Raw genomic sequence first — 20616 nt, forward strand, 5'->3', positions numbered from 1 at the left:
GCTGGCCAACATCCCTTTAATGCATCGCCTGGCTTACAAAATACATTTGTGGTTGCTAAAAGGCAGTAATTGCGATAGCTTTCTGTGACCACATTATTAGTATGCGGGGCCCTGAGTGACTGATTCTGGCTCTAGCACTTTATAAACAAGCATTTACAATGCAATGGTTTTGCCTTTGTTAAAGTTAGAGCTATTGGCATTGCTCTTGACATTATTTTTATTTATGTTTTTTTAACATAAATACATGGCATTGTCATTTACAATGCCACTAGCTTTATCTCTCGCAAATGACACACACAGAGCCCCCCCACACACAAACACACACAGAGCCCCCCCACACACACACACACCCACACAGAGCCCCCCACACACACAGCCACTCAGAGCCCCCCACACACACAGCCACACAAAGCCCCCCAAACACACAGCCACACAAAGCTTCCTACACACACAGCCACACAGAGCCCTCCACACACACCCACACAGCACAAGCAGGCAGCAGGGGCACACGGAGGCACAAGCAGGCAACAGGGGCACATGGAGGCACAAGCAGGCAACAGGGGCACACTGAGGCACAAGCAGGCAACAGGGGCACACGGAGGCACAAGCAGGCAACAGGGGCACACTGAGGCACAAGCAGGGAACAGGGGCACACGGAGGCACAAGCAGGCAACAGCGGCACACGGAGGCACAAGCAGGCAACAGCGGCACACGGAGGCACAAGCAGGCAACAGGGTCATGAAAATAAGCACAAGCAGGCAAAAGGGTCACAAGCATGAATTGTAATTTAGACGGGGCTGAAGTGGAGAACGGTCAGTTCGGGAAGTAGTGCGGCTGGTGCAGTGGTACCAGGCCGAAAGGTGAGAGGGGCTGTCTGCACCCCAGTTTGGACAGTTTCCACTACCTAACAGGGATTGGTGGGAGGGGGGCGTACTTCTTGCTTGCTTTAGGGCTGTTACTTCGGGGACGCAGTGCACGCTGCTGCCTGCTGCCGCCGGGACACAACAACAGGCAGGGAGAGGACAGGCTAGGAGAGAGCAGGGAGGGGACAGGCTGGGAGAGGGCAGGGAGGGGACAGGCTGGGAGAGGGCAGGGAGGGGACAGGTTGGGAGAGGGCAGGTTGGGAGAGGGCAGGTTGGGAGAGGGCAGGTTGGGAGAGGGCAGGTTGGGAGAGGGCAAGCTGGAAGTGGACAGGTTGGGAGAGGGCAGGTTGGGAGAGGGCAAGCTGGATGTGGACAGGCTGGGAGAGGGCAAGCTGGAAGTGGACAAGCTGGAAGTGGACAGGCTGGAAGTGGACAGGCTGGAAGTGGACAGGCTGGAAGTGGACAGGCTGGAAGTTTAAAGGCTGGGAGAGGACAGGCTGGGAAAGGACAGGCTGGGAAAGGGCAGGCTGGGAAAGGGCAGGCTGGAAGTGGACAGGCTGGGAGAGGACAGGCTGGGAAAGGGCAGGGACCATAAAATACATAGATATAAAATCATTTAAGATCCCCCGTCTTGTAACTATGTAACAGACAGACATAGAAAGTAAAAAAATATAAAACAATTATTAATCTTCGTAGTCCCACTCCTCTCAGAATTCATTATCTACAATAGAATAAAATACACTCCTTCGAGTAATACAGTAATTCATACGAAAATGAGCACACCACTAGGGTCCATAACAAGGAAAATGACAACAAAAATGAGAATACAGCCTGCATGCCTCATCTTCCAACACACTGCTAGGCGCTGCATTCCATAACACGTTTTTTGAGGGGGCCGTTTTATATAGCACGAACTCCACCTGAGGGTATTCGAGGCTTTACACGAGCACCAGTTATGTTACACAAGGACACATTCATTTTTGTTAGGCACGGGGAGAATAAGTGATTTGCGCAGAATCACAGGATGTTGAGCCAGCGCTGAGACTCGAACCTGGTTCCCTGGCTCCAAAGTCAGCAGCTCTGGCAGTTACGCCACCCACATCCTCTCCCACTTTAACTGCAGCTCGGTGGTCTCCATACACAACATGGACATTGGAAACACTAACCACAGCGGATCACAACTGTTGTAAAGCAGCCTCTGAAATTTTAAATAAAGTAAATCAATCTTCATTATTTCAAGTCGAAACACCTCAGGAACGCATTGGGCCGAACCATGGGACGGACAAAAAGGGGAGGGGGGGGTCAATGAAGGAAGGAAGGAAAAGAGAAAATAAACAGGGTTAAAGGGGGCAAAGTTATGAGTTGGACAAAATCCTCCCAACCACACAACCTGCACCGTGTAGCATGCGACCCATGAGGGAAGCGTTTCAGCGCCCCATATAAGCGCTATATAAATGCTGCAATACAATATGAGTCAACCACCTGACCTGAGTGTGAAACACAGCAGCCACTGCCCACGTGTGAACGGACACTAGTGACAACGCCGAGATAAGGAAAGCAGAGTCATCCACACGAACAAGACCAGCAGAACCCCGCAGTGAGCACAGTGCAGTGACTGAACTTAACAGTGAGTGTCAGCGGAAAACACACGCAGCTTTGGGTGTGAACGAACAGCAGTGACAACCCTGAGTGTGAGGGGACCGTAGAGGCAGCTGGTGACAGCCCTGGGGTGGAAAGGAAGTAAAAAGAGGTCATGGGTGCAAGTAGAAAGAAGGCAATTTCCATTGTGTGGGCAGAACAGTGACTGTGGTGAGAGCCGAGTCAGAGTAGACACCCTTGAAAGAACTGAGACGGCACCAAGCAGTGATGGCACCTGTGGGCAGACAAACAGCAGTGATGGCCCATGGGTGCGCACGTCATATACCAAGATTCAGCATAGAGAAAACACACAAGCTCTAGTGACAGCAGAGACTGGTGCCAGCTCAAGCAGCGACATCCTTGATTGACAGAGTTGTGACGACCCCTGTGATATGACCGTCAGGGAGACCACCTCACTCTACGTCATCACGGACACGGTTTCCAGTCATGAACTTTTCACCCTCAAATACCAGGCATCAGTTCTCAACAACTAATTTCTTCAATTGAAGCAAATCCGGACTGTAACTCCCAGAATACATTACGATGTCATGACAGCAGATGAATGTAAACAGTGACTGCCATGACATGGAATGAGGCGGACACCCTATGACAGTAGCACCTACAGTGACTGAGCAGAGGAGCGACAGCCCCGGGGCTGGATAGACAGAGGCGTAGATATTGATGGTGCAGCAGGTGCAGTGACACCAGGGCCAGTCGCGATGGGCCACTGAACCCTGATTATTTATATTTTACTACCCAAACAGCAGGGTCTCCTGTTCCTTCCGGTGGGCATCCGGGCAGCAGAGACGATATTAAGTGAGCAGGGGGTCGCCAAACTGGCGTTGCTATCACTGAGAGCAGCAGGTGCAGTGACATCCAGAGGACGGGACCCCATCCCCCCTTACTTGCTTTAGTGCCCCTGGCACCCTAGGTGCGCCCCTGAACGAGTGCCCCCCCCCCCCGGAGTGAGAGCACACAGTAGACAAACTCACGCTGTTGTTGGGCCAGGCACACGCAGAGGGCCAGCTGGAAGGCCAGGGCGCGCCCCAGGATGCACTTCATGGTGAGAGGTGCAAGTGCCGACACTTATCTCTTTTCTTCCCTCTTCTCGCAGCTGTGTTACGGGCCGCTTCTCTTCCTCTGACGTCCCTGCTGTCAAGGATAGAAGAGGGAAAGGTTTGCATTTTATAACCCCATTACCCAGACCAATCCACGGCGGGTCGAAGCAGGGGACAATCCGTCACTGGTCCATCGGGCTGCAGGCTGTGGGTCTCCGGGGTCTGAATATCCGAGTGTCTGGGGTGGACCGTGGAAGAGGCGGCGTGTGCTAGTCTGTCTGTCACCACACAACTGCCCCCAGTTCCATGCAAGGGGTTATCCAGGCCTCCCCACTCCTAGTCTCAATCCGCCACCTCCAGCCCTTCAGACCCGGGTTCATCAGCACAAGTGGCTGTGCCGTGACTCCCGCAAGTGCCGGTAATGGCCTATAATTGAATTTGTCAGTGCTCCAAAGAACAAGTGGTGCTTTGTCTAAACTCGGGTGGTTCGTCCTTTCGAATTACGTGAAGTGCTTTGAGGCGGGCTCTCTCCTCATAGCGTGTAGGGCCCGCCGGATAGAGGTCTGCTTTTCTGTTCTGCGGGAAAATGAGCTACCGCGTAGATATCAGTTTTGAGTCACTCCAGTAGAATTGCATGTTGCTACCTTTGATGTTTCACGTCCTTCAGAGGTAAAGTGTTGCTAGACTGATTGTTCATGCATTAATGAAAGGCAATAGTGTACAACCGCTCTTGACAAAGCTTGGGTAAAAATATCTGTAATTTCGTAGTTATCCTGAATGTTTGTGCAAAATACGTTCTGTAGGATTAATTGTAAATAACACTACGTGGAATATTTCATACATGAGCAAGTCGAGTGTACGCCTCAGTCTGACTATGCCAGCGTTTTGAGTAGAAATGCAACCCAGAAAATGCAGTTTTTGGAGGGGAAGAGCTTGGTTTTTCCTCGTGTGATGATGCCTGACACACTCTGATAAAGAACAAGGTGGTAATACAGGCATGACTGGGTTAAAACTGTGCTTCCCTTTTACCGTGGCTATCCAGAAGGATCCTGTGCATGAAATAGGAGATGGCATCATGAAACCTTTGGGGTACACGGTAGGGGGCGGGAACTGGGAGCCGAGGCACCGGTAGGGGGGCGAGAACGGGGCCAGGGAGACACAGAGAGCGAGGTGCGAGATTGCACTACGGGGGGAAGGGCGGACACCGACAATGTGTCCCGACGCCCCTCTCCCCTTGCAGGCACTCACCGGGTCCGGCGGCTGCTGGAGGAGAGCTCCCGCTCCTCGGGACTCTCCGGGGCCGCGGAGGGACGTTCTCTTTCCCCGGGGCTCCTCCTTTGCTCGGGAGCCCCGGGACGGTCGGTGCAGGCTGCTTCCTCCTTCCGGCTCTCTCCTCCTCCTGCGATGACGCGGAAGGGGGCTCGGCTGGCTGGGCCAATCCCAGCGCGGCCCGGGCTTGAAGGCGGGCGCTGCTTCCTCCTCTCACTCGGGGCCGCGGCGGTGAATACACGGAGCAATGCTGGGTGGGCACCGGCCTTAAATTTAAATATTAAGCGAGGTGGGCACTCGCTCGGGGTACCACAACAGCGGCAAGGTCCCTGGCAGGGTGGGCACCTGCCAGCGGACAAAATAATCGAAAATGAGGTGCCGGCAATGCCGGACCAGATTCGGGGGCGTTCCCGGCTTTTGGCTGACGTCGCGTGACGTCGCCAAAAGCCAAAAAATCTCGGGAACGTCCCCGAATCTGGTCCGGCATTGACGGACAGGCCCATCGTCCAATGGCTAGGCTCCATTTATGGAGCTAGCCAATAAATGACGGGGGCCGTTCCTAACTCCACTACAATACTCATTAGGTTTTTTCCTAGCACATGCGTACTTCGTACGCATGCATCGCTAGTCAAAACCTAAAAAATGCGTGAATCTGAGCAAATCACTTTGCATTTTTGTTCCTAACATAAATATGTAAAACTGAACAAAGCTGTGTTTCTGTTTATTCATGTAGGTATGTTTAAAGTGCAAACCAGTGCTTAATTTGAGCTGGAGGTTGCCAGTGGGGGCCACCGGCGTTTACTTTTGGGGACCGGCACTTATATTTCCATATCAGATGTTTACAGAGCGCAAGGGAGGGAAAAACACACAAAAGAAGAGAAAGACGGCAAAACCATCACAAGGGTTGAAAGCAGAAACCGACAAGAGTGAGCTAAAGGGTCAGTCAGGGAGTGTCTGGTAGGGGATTGAAAAGACATAAGGTGAATTTAAGTCTACCAGCCTCAGTATTCGGGGGGGCCAACGGCTAAGTGCACCGGCCATGGGCGTCTGAGCAGAAGTTTTGGCACCACCAGCTTTTCTTTTACAAAGTAAGCACTGATGCGGACAGAGCCACACCCCACCTTGTTCTACGCCTGCACTTTAGGGGTCAGATGCTTTGCTATATTACTGTACACGATGTAAAACAAACATTGGCAAAGCTAATAAGTCTTGTCTTTGAAATGAGAGTGCAGAGTTATTGGCTTTGCCGATTTGTTTTTTGTAACACTATTTTTAAAAAGAATGATAAAAAACATGTCCAAATTATGGAGGAAAAGCAAACACATATCTTATGATATCTCAAAACTGTATAGGGAATTCAACCTTTATAAATAGCATGGTTTATTTTTCAAATACTCTTCACTCAGGAAACAATGGTCATTCTTTAAAACGAATAAGGAAGTATCAGATTACAAACTGAAAATGCTTGCCACAGCCAAATTTACTTTGAACAGAATTCAGCATTTTGCTCCTCTGCAGTAGCCCAGTGAGCAGATTTAAGTGCCTCCTTAAGAAGAGTCATGCGAAGTTCACCTTCTGCCTCTGATGCAGCAAATGGCCCTTCTCCTGGCACAATTAAAGCCTCCGTGTGCAAAAGCCTGTGCTTTCATGCAACATCTAGAATGCAGAAGATAAAACAAAAGCAACCCTTAATATCTGCTCTTCAAGCAGACCCCAGCAAAAATATTGCAGTTGCTTTAACACAGCACACAGGGGTGAGGGTATTTGAGGGGTGAATAAGCACAATAGGAAAAGAGCTAGAAAACTCATGCACTCTCATGGAATGCTGAAAAAATAGTTCCTTAAATTTGAATAGTGGAAGTATACCAGTCAGTCAATCAAATGGATTGTAGAGAGGATTTGCTCCAGGGGAGGGACAAGCACAGAAGTGGAAAGCAAGCTACTGAATAAGAAGCAAGCGAGAGTGATATTAAAGCCAACCAACAGTAAGCAATGGGCGGACTGTAAGCGCGCAGTAAATTCACTCTAAAATACGCTCAGAAACGCTGGGTTTAAAGGAACCGTAGGAGCTTTATTACTAGCATGCCTCACCCACAGGCTCTGTCTTCCAACGGCTGCTACAGAATCACTTCCAGCCGGTGGTCTAACCGTAAAAATAGAGCAGTAAAACAAGAGGATTCCAAGTTGCCACAATTCTACCTTTTTTTAACCCCTTCGATGCGTGTGACAAGGTCAGCTCGTCATGGGCGTTACCTGCGCTGTGCGTGTGACGAGTTGACCTTGTCACGTAACGCGGGATTTTTAAAATCGTAGCGCTCAGCGGGAAAACCGCTAGCGCGCATGCGATTAAGACAGCGCTCACACAACAAGAACAAATAAATATAATTTCTTCTTAAAATAAAAACAGACAAAACATACTGGAAATGAAAATGTGAGAAACATACTATGTAAAGGATATAAAATGTGTTTATTTGATATATTCCTTCAGGTACCCAGGTTTTTGAGTTTGTTTCATACTTTTTCTACATCGATTATATTCCTGATGCCTTGCGTCATTAGAGCATCCAGAATCAGGAACAACTGCTTTTGTTTTATCACCTGACTCCTCAGACTGACCACCCACACCCAAATGCAAGTTTGGGCATTTTGAAACCCAGCTCAGTTTCGAAATCCTATTATTGTCAGTCTTGATAGCATTTCTAAAAGCCTTAATAATTTGTATGGGAAGGGAGAACGTGGAGTAAGGTTCACACCCTACTGGGCTTTTCTATGTTTTATCCAGTCACCCACATTCAATGGCAAGGGTTCAACAACAAACTTTTTGTCATAATCTCTTTTTTGTTTATCTTGACACATCCTTTAACCCTTTCGCTGCGGCGGCTATTCCGCCGCAGTGCTAACAGGGCGGGGCGGCCGCGCGGCGGCCGCATGCTGGTGACAGAACCGCTCCGTCACCAGCCGCGGTTGAGCTGTGCTGATGATGGAGCGGTTCTGTCACGACCCGCCCCGCTCAATAGAACGCGCCGCACAGGCGCGAAATCAGCGCCGCGCCGGGCCATGACGGAACCGCTCCGTCATCAGCACAGCCCAACCGTAGCTGATGACGGAGCGGTTCCGTCATCAGCAGGGGAGGGGTTAATTCACTCTCATCTCCACTAGAAACCTCTACATATTCTTAACCCCACACTATCCATCCTGGAGAAATTCACATGCTTGTATATCTCTCCCTAAAGAACTCAAAGGGCGCTCAGCCTCTTGAGGACTCAACCGGTACACGAACACTTTTTTTTAAGTTCACCCTTCCAGGGACCCCATTATTCTTGCAATCTACATTCTTTCGCCAGATATCTGTTTTTATACTGCAACATTCTTCAATAAGTGTCTCAACGCTAGGAAAAGTATGATTTTTAACTGAATTTTCTCATCAATTGGTTAGATATGTCTATTTTAATGTAAATAACTGCATTTGACATGATATTATGAAATATGTAATAATAGTTTTTATTCTTTTAACATGCTGTACTTTGTTTGTGCTTTTATGGTCATTCATTTGAACCGAATAAAGCTTCATGAAATGAAATGATTCTTTCCTTGAAAGTTTTATTACAACGTACAACCACACCATCTGCTTATGGATGATACCAGGCACATTTCTCGTGCAATACTCCACATTTGGACAACAATTCCTCCAACTCACAAGAACAGAACCGCACCCCATTATATGACAACAGGGATTTAAAGTAGTCTTCTCTTTGGAAAATGTATTTGAGATTATTCAAGTGACCCCTGCTCATCAACCTGTCCATAAGTCTTTTTAGAGCATGGTACAGATGTGCAGATGTGCTTTAGTACAAACAACATACAAGGGTTGGCGCCAGGTCAATGTAGGAACTGAAACTAATATCACTAACATACTTGACTTCAAGACATCTTGGAAACAGTTCTACTGATACCAAAAGGTACGGAGTAGCCTGCTCACCTTCCAACACACCGATCACATCAATAGCAATTTCTTCCCACAGTGACTTGGGATGATATATTTCTTATATAGGATATTTTAGAGTCTCTACGACGTTATAACTGATGCAACACTCAATCACAGATTAATCTTTCCACCATAACATTAAAACCAGGCCGCCAAAAATCCAGCCTGATCCATTCTTTTCTTTCTAACAATCCTGGGCTAGATGTAGGTAATCATATTTTACCGATTCCTAAATACCGAATTTTACCGATTCAGTATTTAGGAACGGGTAAATGTGATGTAGGTAATAAATCGATAAAATGTACCGATTCGGTAATATTTCTTGGGAAGCCATTCACTATTACCGATTCAGTATTTACCAAATCGGTAATAGCAGGAGCATATTCAAGGGTGGCAGGGTGTCATATTGACACCCTGTTGCACCTCTGAATCATGCTTGTGTGCACATGTGGCGCACATACATGCCCTAAGGGCATGTATGGCTGCCACATGGCACCTTGAAAAAAGCAAAATATTGCTTTTTTAAAGGTATTCGGTATTTACCACCAACTTGTAGTTGGTGGTAAATAACGAATCATCAAAGCAAAAATGCACTCACTTGAGTGCCTCCTACATAGGTTTTAAGGATTCTGTAATTTACCGATTACTTAAAATAAGGAGTCGGTAAATTACCGAATCCTTAAAACCTGCCTCCTACATTAGAAAGGGCTAAATACCGGTCGGTAACAGGAAAATTACCGATTTTCGGCCGTTACCGACCGGTATTTAGACACCTACATCTAGCCCCCTATCTCTTAATGTATGTGGTGGAATCAACCGCCTGCATCTGAAGAGTAAATTGTCTCTCACACTCAGCTCTTCTCGTACTTTCCAAAAAGCTCTCACCTCTTCAGCCTTTTCTTTCCTTCTACTCCAACCATTTATGAACCTTGACGTCACCTCCTAAAATGCACATCCTTCCCCATTTCCTCTTTACACTCTTCCTCCAAACTCACACCCTCAGCGATTACACAAACACTCACATTCCATCCTCGTCGCCCGTCCTCCAACTGCACCTGTAGAATCTTCCCTCAGCTGGTGTTCTAAACATAGTTAAGCCTCCCTGTTTTTCAGTTTTTACAGATTTTTACAGATAAATACAGACAGGGAATTTTTGTTTTCTTGTCTGTATTTATTTTTAAATGTGGATAAAAACGTAAATTGGGTTACTTTTTGAGTAATTCTTAATACTGTCAGCCATGACTGCCAGGCTGATAGCTGTGTGGATTGATAGGTAAAGAGGCTAAAAAAGAAATTACTTTTAGTAAAGAGGCTTTAACAGCAGTAGATATGCACATGGTTGGTACTGAAATTTCTGTATTTTCTTATAAGTGCATTGATTTATCTACAGCTGGTGTTTTCAGCACTGAATCCTAGCAGGCATTAAAGCATGAGTGCATATTTACCAGTTAAATACATGTGGAAATATACTAATTTCAGCATCCTTTTCCCACAAAACCCAATATAAATATGGATAGATACAGATAAAAGAGGATCCCCCCCTAGACACCCAACTTCAGAGGATCCCCCCTAGATACCCCACTTCAGAGAATCCCCCCTAGACACCCCACTTCAGAGGACCCCTCGAGACACCCCACTTCAGAGGAACCCCCTAGATACCCCACTTCAGAGGATCCCCCCTAGACACCCCACTTCAGAGGATCCCCCTAGATACCCCACTTCAGAGGATCCCCCTAGACACCCCACTTTGGAGGATCCCCCTTGAAGACACTCCACTTCAGAGGATCCCCCTAGACACCCCACTTCAGAGGATCCCCCCTAGATACCCCACTTCAGAGAATCCCCCCTAGACACCCCACTTCAGAGGACCCCTCGAGACACCCCACTTCAGAGGAACCCCCTAGATACCCCACTTCAGAGGATCCCCCCTAGATACCCCACTTCAGAGTATCCCCCTAGACACCCCACTTCAGAGGATACCCCCTAGATACCCCACTTCAGAGGATCCCCCCTAGACACCCCACTTCAAAGGATCCCCCCTAGATACCCCACTTCAGAGGATCCCACCTAGACACCCCACTTTGGAGGATCCCCCCTGAAGACACTCCACTTCAGAGGATCCCCCTAGACACCCCACTTCAGAGGTTCCCCCCTCGAGACACCCCACTTCAGAGGATCCCCCTCGAGACACCCCACTTCAGAGGATCCCCCCAGACACCCCACTTTAGAGGATCCCCCCTAGATACCCCATTTCAGAGGATCCCCTCTAGAGACCCCATTTCATGAGGATCCCCCTAGACACCCCACTTCAGAGAATCCCCAGAGACACCCCACTTCATAGGACCCCCCTAGACACCCCAATTCAGAAGATCCCCCTAGACAGCCCACTTCAGAGGATCCCCCCAGACACCCCACTTCAGAGGATCCCCCCTAGACACCCCACTTCAGAGTATCCCCCCTAGATACCCCACTTCAGAGAATCCCCCTAGACACCCCACTTCAGAGGACCCCCCAGACACCCCACTTCAGAGGAACCCCCCTAGATACCCCACTTCAGAGGATCCCCCCTAGACAACCCACTTCAGAGGATCCCCCTAGACACCCCACTTTGGAGGATCCCCCTGGAGACACTCCACTTCAGAGGTTCCCCCCTCGAGACACCCCACTTCAGAGGTTCCCCCCACACACCCCACTTCAGAGGATCCCCCTAGATACCCCACTTCAGAGGATCCCCCCTAGACACCCCACTTCAAAGGATCCCCCCAGACACCCCACTTCAGAGGAACCCCCCTCGAGACACGACACTTCAGAAGATCCCCCTAGACACCCCACTTCAGAGGATCCCCCCTAGAGACACCCCACTTCAGAGGATCCCCCTCGAGACACCCCACTTCAGAGAATCCCCCTAGAGACACCCCACTTCATAGGATCCCCCCTCGACACCCCACTTCAGAGGATCGACCCCTAGAGACACCCCACTTCAGAGGATCCCCCTTGAGACACCCCACTTCAGAGGATCTCCCCTTAGACACCCCACTTCAGAGGATCCCCCCTGGAGACACCCCACTTCAAAGGATCCCCCTTGAGACACCCCAGTTAAGAGGATCCCCCCTTGAGACACTCCACTTCCGAGGATCCCACCTTGAGACACCCCACTTCCGAGGATCCCCCTTAAGACACTCCACTTCAGAGGACCCCCCGAGACACCCTACTTCAGAGGATCCCCCCTCGAGACACCCCACTTCAGAGGATCCTCCTCGAGACACCCCACTTCAGAGGATCCACCTAGAGACACCCCACTTCAGAGGAGCTCCCTCAAGACACCCCACCACTTCAGAGGATCTGCCTAGACACCCCACTTCAGAGGATCCCCCTGGAGACACCCCACTTCAAAGGATCCCCCTTGAGACACCCCAGTTAAGAGGATCCCCCCTTGAGACACCCCACTTCCGAGGATCCCCCTTGAGACACCCCACTTAAGAGGACCCCCCCCGAGACACCCCACTTCAGAGGATCCCCCTAGAGACACCCCACTTCAGAGGATCCCTGTAAGAACTGGGACCACCAATTCTCCGGGGGGTAGCTTGGCTCGAGCGGGTAGGCAAACAGGGGCTTACGTGTAAAGTAGCTTCATAACACACTCATCCACTGAGACAAGGAATGGGCGCAATAATGGAGTCCACAACAGTACTTTTGATTTAAAATCAGTAGCTTTTATATAATATTTAGTTCAGGGTCATGAATTCATCCGCATTACTTAAAGCATTCCATTAGGCATTTCAATAAAGTACTTCAATAAATAACTTCAATAAAGCAGGTCAATAAAGCATTTCAATAAATAGCTTCAATAAAGCGTCTTAATAAATAACTTCAATAAAGCAGGTCAATGCAGCATTTCCATTAATAGAGGTACCGGTCTCAACATTTCCTTAAACTCTAATAACCAGTAACCAGGTCTACACAGGTAATCCGGGGCAAGCCTAACGCTAGGCAAAGGCAGTTAATTTGGGGCCTCACAGTCGCTAGAGGCACATGGGGCCAACAGGGCCCAGTCTCACTTCTCCCCGGGGGAGGGGCGAACTCAGGGCCTTGACCGGCCTTCCGCCCTCCTCCCCTGGGTGTTACCTGGTGACTTCAGCCCTCCGGGGCCCTTGCGACGGTTTTAGGACAGCGGTCGGGGCTTCCACCCGATAGGGGGCCTCACCCGCCCAGCACGGTGCAGGGAGCTGACACAGAGCACCTGCGCCGGGGGTCAGGCAGTAGAAGGTGGGGCAATTCGGAGGGGGCTCTCCGGCTCCAGGGCTCCCCCTCCGCTTCGAGTCACGGCTTTCCCCGGGCACTGGGCCTTGTCTGAAGGGATCGGCGGTGGCGGCCAATGGCTGTGCAGCTGGGGCGGGGGCGCGGCCGATGACGCGGCGGCGCTCCTGCTCAAGTGATGTGGGCCTGGAAGGCTTCAGGCCTAGCGCGGTCCGAGGTACTCGGTGCGGCGGCCCTCTCCTGGCATACCGGGGCCGCGGAGGGGGCAAGATGACTGCGCAGGCTCCCCTCGGGCGGCAGGACACAGCGCGAGGGCAGGCAGCAGCGTTGGCGGCCGGAAGCGCCTCGGGGGTGTCGAGAGTGTGGCGCTGGTGCCGCGATCGTGAAGAGAGCTCCTCAGGCGCCTCAGGAGGCACGAACAGCTTCGGGCGGTGGCGGTGAGTGGGGGACCAATAACGCCTCGTGAAGGTGGCGCTCAGGCAATGCAGCACTATTCGGGGGGGCCCGACAGCAGAGCGTTTTGGGGCCAGTTCAGTCAGCTCAGGTGAGCGCTTTCCTCACGAGGTGGGGCACTCCCAGCAGATCGGCAGGGCCAGGGAAGGAGCGCTTGGTATTTTAGGCAGTTTAGGATCCAGCGCTTGACAGAGATGGGGGGGTCAGGCTACAGCGCTGGTGAGGAATTCCAGTCAGGAATGCAATTAGTTCAGTCAGGACAGCGCTGGGGGCACAGAGGGGCTGCAGGACAAGTAGTCTTCTTGGCACTTGGATGGCTCTGCGCCCTTATGAGGTGATTTCTGTGAGTGGGGGGTCTTGAGTTGAAGGCTGGTCAAGTTCTCTCAGGCCACTGAAGATGGTCCCTGGGTTTCCCTACCGCTGGGCCAGATCAGGGGGCTAGTCTAGGGTACCTCACTCAGCTTGAGAGAGTACTTGAATCCTGTCACTCCCAGTGGCATAAGTCCCTGACTAGGCCCTCCCGCCTAAATCTCCTGCGTGGGTCCCCCAGGCCAGTGATGCTCCAACTGACTGGAAAGTTTCCCTCCCTTTCCTTATATAGGCCCAGGTCAGGTGGCCACCCTCTAAGGCGGCAAAACTGAGCTCCGCCCCTATTCTAGAAGGTGCCAGGAGCTTCCCTACTCTAACTGAGGGCAGGCAAGGCAGGCTGGAATGGCAACAATGTTTGGGGTCCCTGCCAGCTCCTGGCAACTAGAATGCACTTTAACAAGACCACGCTGCAGTGACAGGGGTCAGTGGCAGCCATGTTAAGGGTAGAGGGCACCTGCACTTAGCATTGATTTTAACATTACCCAGGGCATTTTAACCTCACAGGGCCCATACAATTTTATTACAAGGGGGGACTTCCAGAATTAGGGGAGCGAAAAGCAAAACATTTCTGGGAAAAGGGCCAAGTCCAACAATCCCCCTAGAGACACCCCACTTCAGAGGATCCTCCCTCGACACCCCACTTCAGAGGATTCCCCCTCAACACCCCACCTCAGAGGATCCCTCCTTGGGACACTCCACTTCAGAGGATCCCCCTAGACACCCCACATCAGAGGATCCCCCTAGAGACACCCCACTTCAGAGGATCCACCTGGAGACACCCCACTTCAGAGGATTACCCCAGACACCCCACTTCAGAGGATCCCCCTCAGGACACCCCACTTCAGAGGATCTCTAGACACCCCACTTCAGAGGATCCCCCAGACATCCCACTTCAGAGGATCCCCTAGATACCCCACTTCAGAGGATCCCCCTAGACACCCTACTTCAGAGGATCCCTCCTCGACACACAACTTCAGAGGATCCCCCCTAGACACCCCTCTTCAGAAGATCCCCCTAGACACCTCACTTCAGAGGATCCCCCCTGTTGGACAGGCCACGTGAAAGGCTTGCTCCCTCCCCGCACGACCAGGCCCGAGCCCGGCTCTCCAGGTGTGACACGCAACAACCACCCGTTTCCCGTCTCATATGGGACCCCTGCCCCTGGACATCTCCCCATCATGGGCCCGAATCACTACCGGCCCAAGAACGATCTGCCTTCTCCACCCCTGATGGCCACTACCACTTCAAGGTCATGCCATTCGGCATGAAGAATGCTCCAGCAACATTTCAGCGGCTAGTAAACCAGGTCCTGGCGGGACTCGAAGGATTCAGCGCCGCCTATCTGGACGATATCGCTGTGTACAGCCGCCACTGGTCCGACCACCTCAACCACCTCCGAGAGGTTCTGCAGGCCCTCCAACGAGCCGGCCTCATGATCAAGGCCAGCAAATGCCAAATTGGCCAGGGGTCCGTGACCTATCTCGGGCACCAGGTGGGAAGCGGTCTGGTGGCCCCGCTGCAACTCAAGATCGCTGCCATCCAGTCTTGGCAGCCCCCCATCACCCAGACCGAGGTCCGCGCCTTCTTGGGACTCACAGGCTACTACCGGCGGTTCGTGAGGGACTATGGCAGCATTGTGGGGCCCCTCACGGAACTCACATCCAAAAACCAACCAAAGAAGGTCAACTGGACCCCAGACTGTCAAGCGGCCTTCGAGAAGCTGAAGGCCGCCATGTGCTCCGCCCCTGTGCTCCAGGCCCCCGACTACAGTCGGGAATTTATCGTCCAAACGGATGCCTCCGACCATGGCATTGGGGCAGTCCTTTCCCAGCTGAACCCCGAAGGACTTGACCAACCAGTGGCTTTTATCAGCAGACGTCTCCTGGCCCGAGAGCAACGCTGGAGCACCATCGAGAGGGAGGCCTTCGCAGTGGTGTGGGCCCTCAAAAAGCTTCGGCCTTATCTCTTCGGTACCCACTTCCGGGTACAGACCGATCATCGGCCCCTGCAGTGGCTAATGCAGATGCGGGGGGAAAACCCGAAACTATTGCGTTGGTCCATCTTAAGCATGGGCGAATTTTGGGAATCTGGCGTTCGCGAATTTTGCGAATTTGCGAACTTGCAATCCGCACAATCCGCGAATTCTCGCGAATTTTTTTTTTTGTGTTCGCAAGGATTTCTGCCAGTTCGCAAGGATTTCTGCCAGTTCGCGAGGGTTTTGTGTAACTTCGCAATTGCGAACTTACATGTCGGCTCGCAACGGTCACGATTATGTTGTTTCTACGTCTGGTTCATCATCACGGGTTCCCAGAACCCTCTCTTTCACCCCTGCCACCCTCTGTTTTACCCATGCCATCCTCTGGTGCATCAATGCCACCCTCTGGTTCATCATCACGGTAGATTATGGGGGGGAAAAGCAAGCACACCTGCCTGCTTCAACTGACATGAATTAATTTGGGGTTGATTTATTAATGTGTCACTGTTTTAAAATTCCAGTCTGGCACCTGCTTCCTTATCTGTAATTTGCTTTCTGTTTCAGTGCAATTTTTTTTTCCAGGACGTTTGTGGCCTACTTGTATCTATTCTATGAGCCTGCTGTGAGGGTCAGAGCAGGGTCATATAATTGTTGCAACTAGCAACTGAACTCTGGAGGGGCCCTTGTCAGGAAGCACTACAGGGAATGGTTACTAATGATGAGTTTGAACTTTTGAACCTGCTGAATGCTTTTTTTGTGTTCGCAAGGATTTCTGCCAGTTCGCAAGGATTTCTGCCAGTTCGCGAGGGTTTTGTGTAAGTTCGCAATTGCGAACTTACATGTCGGATCGCAACGGTCACGATTATGTTGTTTCTACGTCTGGTTCATCATCACAGGTTCCCAGAACCCTCTGTTTCACCCCTGCCACCCTCTGTTTTACCCATGCCATCCTCTGGTGCATCAATGCCACCCTCTGGTTCATCATCACTATAGATTATGGGGGGGAAAAGCAAGCACACCTGCCTGCTTCAACTGACATGAATTAATTTGGGGTTGATTTATTAATGTGTCACTGTTTTAAAATTCCAGTCTGGCACCTGCTTCCTTATCTGTAATTTGCTTTCTGTTGGAGTGCAATTTTTTTTTTCCAGGACTTTTGTGGCCTACTTGTAGCTATTCTATGAGCCTGCTGTGAGGGTCAGAGCAGGGTCATATAATTGTTGCAACTAGCAACTGAACTCTGGAGGGGCCCTTGTCAGGAAGCACTACAGGGAATGGTTACTAATGATGAGTTTGAACTTTTGAACCTGCTGAATGCTTTTTTTGTGTTCGCAAGGATTTCTGCCAGTTCGCAAGGATTTCTGCCAGTTCGCGAGGGTTTTGTGTAAGTTCGCAATTGCGAACTTACACCGCACGCAGCAAAAAATCCGCTGCGAGCGAATTTGCGGATTTTGCGGGAAATTCGCGGATCTCGCGGATTGCGAATTTACCGAAAATCCGCAAAATCCGCAAGCGTAACGGATTTTCCGCCAATGCTTAGTCCATCTCCCTGCAGGGGATGGACTTCACTGTGGAACATCGGCCCGGGCAAGACCACGCCAACGCAGATGGCCTGTCACTCTTTTTCCGCCTCGTCGAGGAGAGTCCCCAAGAGGATGGGTGACTCTCCCCGCCTTCAGCTGGGGGGGACCCATGTTGGACAGGCCACGTGAAAGGCTTGCTCCCTCCCCGCACGACCAGGCCCGAGCCCGGCTCTCCAGGTGTGACACGCAACAACCACCCGTTTCCCGTCTCATATGGGACCCCTGCCCCTGGACATCTCCACATCATGGGCCCGAATAACTACCGGCCCCCTCGCCCGGCTTGGGCGCCATCTTGGACACAGCACCACGAGGCCGTGTGGCCTCCGATCGACCCTAACCCTGGGCCTGGCCAGGCCCCGACATCCCGGCACCACCATCCACCAGGAGGTGAGCGGACTACTTGGCAGGTCAATGGGAGAAAGAGGTGTCGATGGCTCTCCCCCGCCAGGTGCCGATCGCCCCCAGCTCCCCCGGGCGCTGGCTCCACCCCCCTGCTGGGTGTCTGGACTCCCTCATCCCGGACCTACCGACCTCCAAGTGCGAGGGTCAGGACATCAAAGGGCGCCAGACCTATAAATGGGGCAGCTCCAGAGCAGGAAGGCAGTTGTATCCTGGAGTCGAGAGACGCAGTGAAGAACTCATCCTTGACGGACTACTGGCGCTGCCGTAGCCCTGCCTTGCGAACTATCGTCCTGCCTGCTGGCGCTGCCGCAACCTTCTGAAACCTTCATCGTCGTCGGGACCTGCTGGCGTGGCCGCGGACCGTTTGGAACTACCACCTTCATCGGGACCTGCTGGCTCCGCCGCGGACCGTCGCTACCTTCAACCATCTCGGGACCTGCTGGCTCTGCCGCGGCCCGATCATCTAGAACGCCGAGCTCGAGGATTGTGAGCTATCCATCTATCACCGCATCTACCAGATTGGTAACAAGACTGTCCCGCTACCCCTTTTCCCAACCAAGAGACTAGAACCGAGGGGACCCCTGAGTCCAGACCTCCTTGTACTATTTCACCGTACTTAAAGAATTGCTTATAAAGAACGTTAAACCTTATCCTTGTGTGGTGTACATCTGTGGGGGGGGGGGGGAGTTACTCGTCTGTACGATCGCTGGAGACGGCTCTCCCCGGAGACCTCTCCCCTTATTCTCGGCCGACCCTCCCGGTCCGTCTAACACCCCCCAGACACCCCACTTCAGAAGATCCCCCTAGACACCCCACTTCGGAGGATCCCCCCTAGATACCCCACTTCAGAGGGTCCCCCCTAGACACACCTCTTCAGAAGATCCCCCTAGACACCCCACTTCAGAGGATCCCCCTTAGATACCACACTTCAGAGAATCCCCCCTAGACACCCCACTTCAGAGGAACCCCCCTTGAGACACCCAACTTCAGAGGATCCCCCTAGAGACCCCCCACTTCAGAGGATCCCCCAGACACCCCACTTCAGAGGATCTCCCACTTTAGAGGATACCCCTAAAGACACCCCACTTCAGAGGATCCCCCCTAGACACCCCATGTCAGAGGATCCCCCTAGAGACACCCCACTTCAGAGGATCCCCCCTAGAGTCACACCACTTCAGAGGATCTCCCCTCGAGACACCCCACTTCAGAGGATCCCCCGAGACACCCCACTTCAGAGGATCCCCCTCGAGACACCCCACTTCAGAGGATCCCCCCGAGACACTCCACTTCAGAGGATCCCGCCAGGCACCCCACTTCAGAGGATCCCCCCTAGATACCCCACTTCAGAGGATCCCCCTCGAGACACCCCACTTCAGAGGAGCCCCCCTCAGGAACTCCAACTCAGAGGATCCCCCCTTGGGACACTCCAATTCAGAGGATCCCCCCTAGACACCCCACATCAGAGGATCCCCCCTAGGCATCCCACTTCAGAGGATCCCCTTCGAGACACCCCACTTCAGAGGATCCCCCCAGACACTCCACTTCAGAGGCTCCCCCTAGATACCCCACTTCAGAGGATCCCCTCTAGACACCCCACTTCAGAGGATCCCCTCTAGATACTCCACTTCAGAGGATCCCCCTAGACACCCCACTTCAGAGGATCACCCTAGACACCCCACTTCAGAGGATCCCCCTCAGGACACCCCACTTCAGAGGATCTCTAGACACCCCACTTCAGAGGATCCCCCCAGACACCCCACTTCAGAGGATCCCCTAGATACCCCATTTCAGAGGATCCCCCTAGACACCCCCTTCAGAGGATCCCCCCTAGACACCCCACTTCAGAGGATCCCCCTAGACACCCCTCTTCAGAAGATCCCCCTAGACACCTCACTTCAGAGGATCCCCCCAGTCACACCTCTTCAGAAGATCCCCCTAGTCACCCCACTTCAGAGGATCCCCCTTAGATATCACAATTCAGAGAATCCCCCTAGACACCCCACTTCAGAGGATCCCCCTAGACACCCCACTTCGGAGGATCCTCCCTCGAGATACTCCACTTCAGAGGATCTCCATAGACACCCCACTTCAGAGGATCCGACCTCGAGACACATCACTTCAGAGGATCCCCCGTTGAGACACCCAATTTCAGAGGATCCCCCTTGAGACCCCCCACTTCAGAGGATCCCCCAGACACCCCACTTCAGAGGATCCCCCCTAGATACCCCACTTCAGAGGATACCCCTAGACACCCCAGTACAGAGGATCCCACTTGTGACACCCCCCCTGAGGATCTCTAGACACCCCACTTCAGAGGATCCCCCCAGACACCCCACTTCAGAGGATCCCCTAGATACCCCACTTCAGAGGATCCCCTTAGACACCCCACTTCAGAGGATCCCCCCTAGACACCCACTTCAGAAGATCCCCCTAGACACCCCACATCAGAAGATCCACCTAGGCACCTCACTTCAAAGGATCCCCCCCAGACACCCCACTTTGGAAGATCCCCCTAGACACCCCACTTCGGAGGAGCCCCCCTAGACACCCCACTTCAGAGCATCCCCCCTAGATACCCCACTTCAGAGGATCCCCCCTAGACACACCCCTTCAGAAGATCCCCCTAGAAACCCCAGTTCAGAGAATCCCCCCAGACACCCCACTTCAGAGGATCCCCCTTAGATACCCCACTTCAGAGGATCCCACCTAGACACCCCACTTCAGAGGATCCCCCCTAGACACCCCACTTCGGAGGATCCCCCCT

The sequence above is a fragment of the Lissotriton vulgaris genome, chromosome 1_1, assembly GCF_964263255.1.
Source record: "Lissotriton vulgaris chromosome 1_1, aLisVul1.2, whole genome shotgun sequence".
Lineage (NCBI taxonomy): Eukaryota > Metazoa > Chordata > Amphibia > Caudata > Salamandridae > Lissotriton > Lissotriton vulgaris.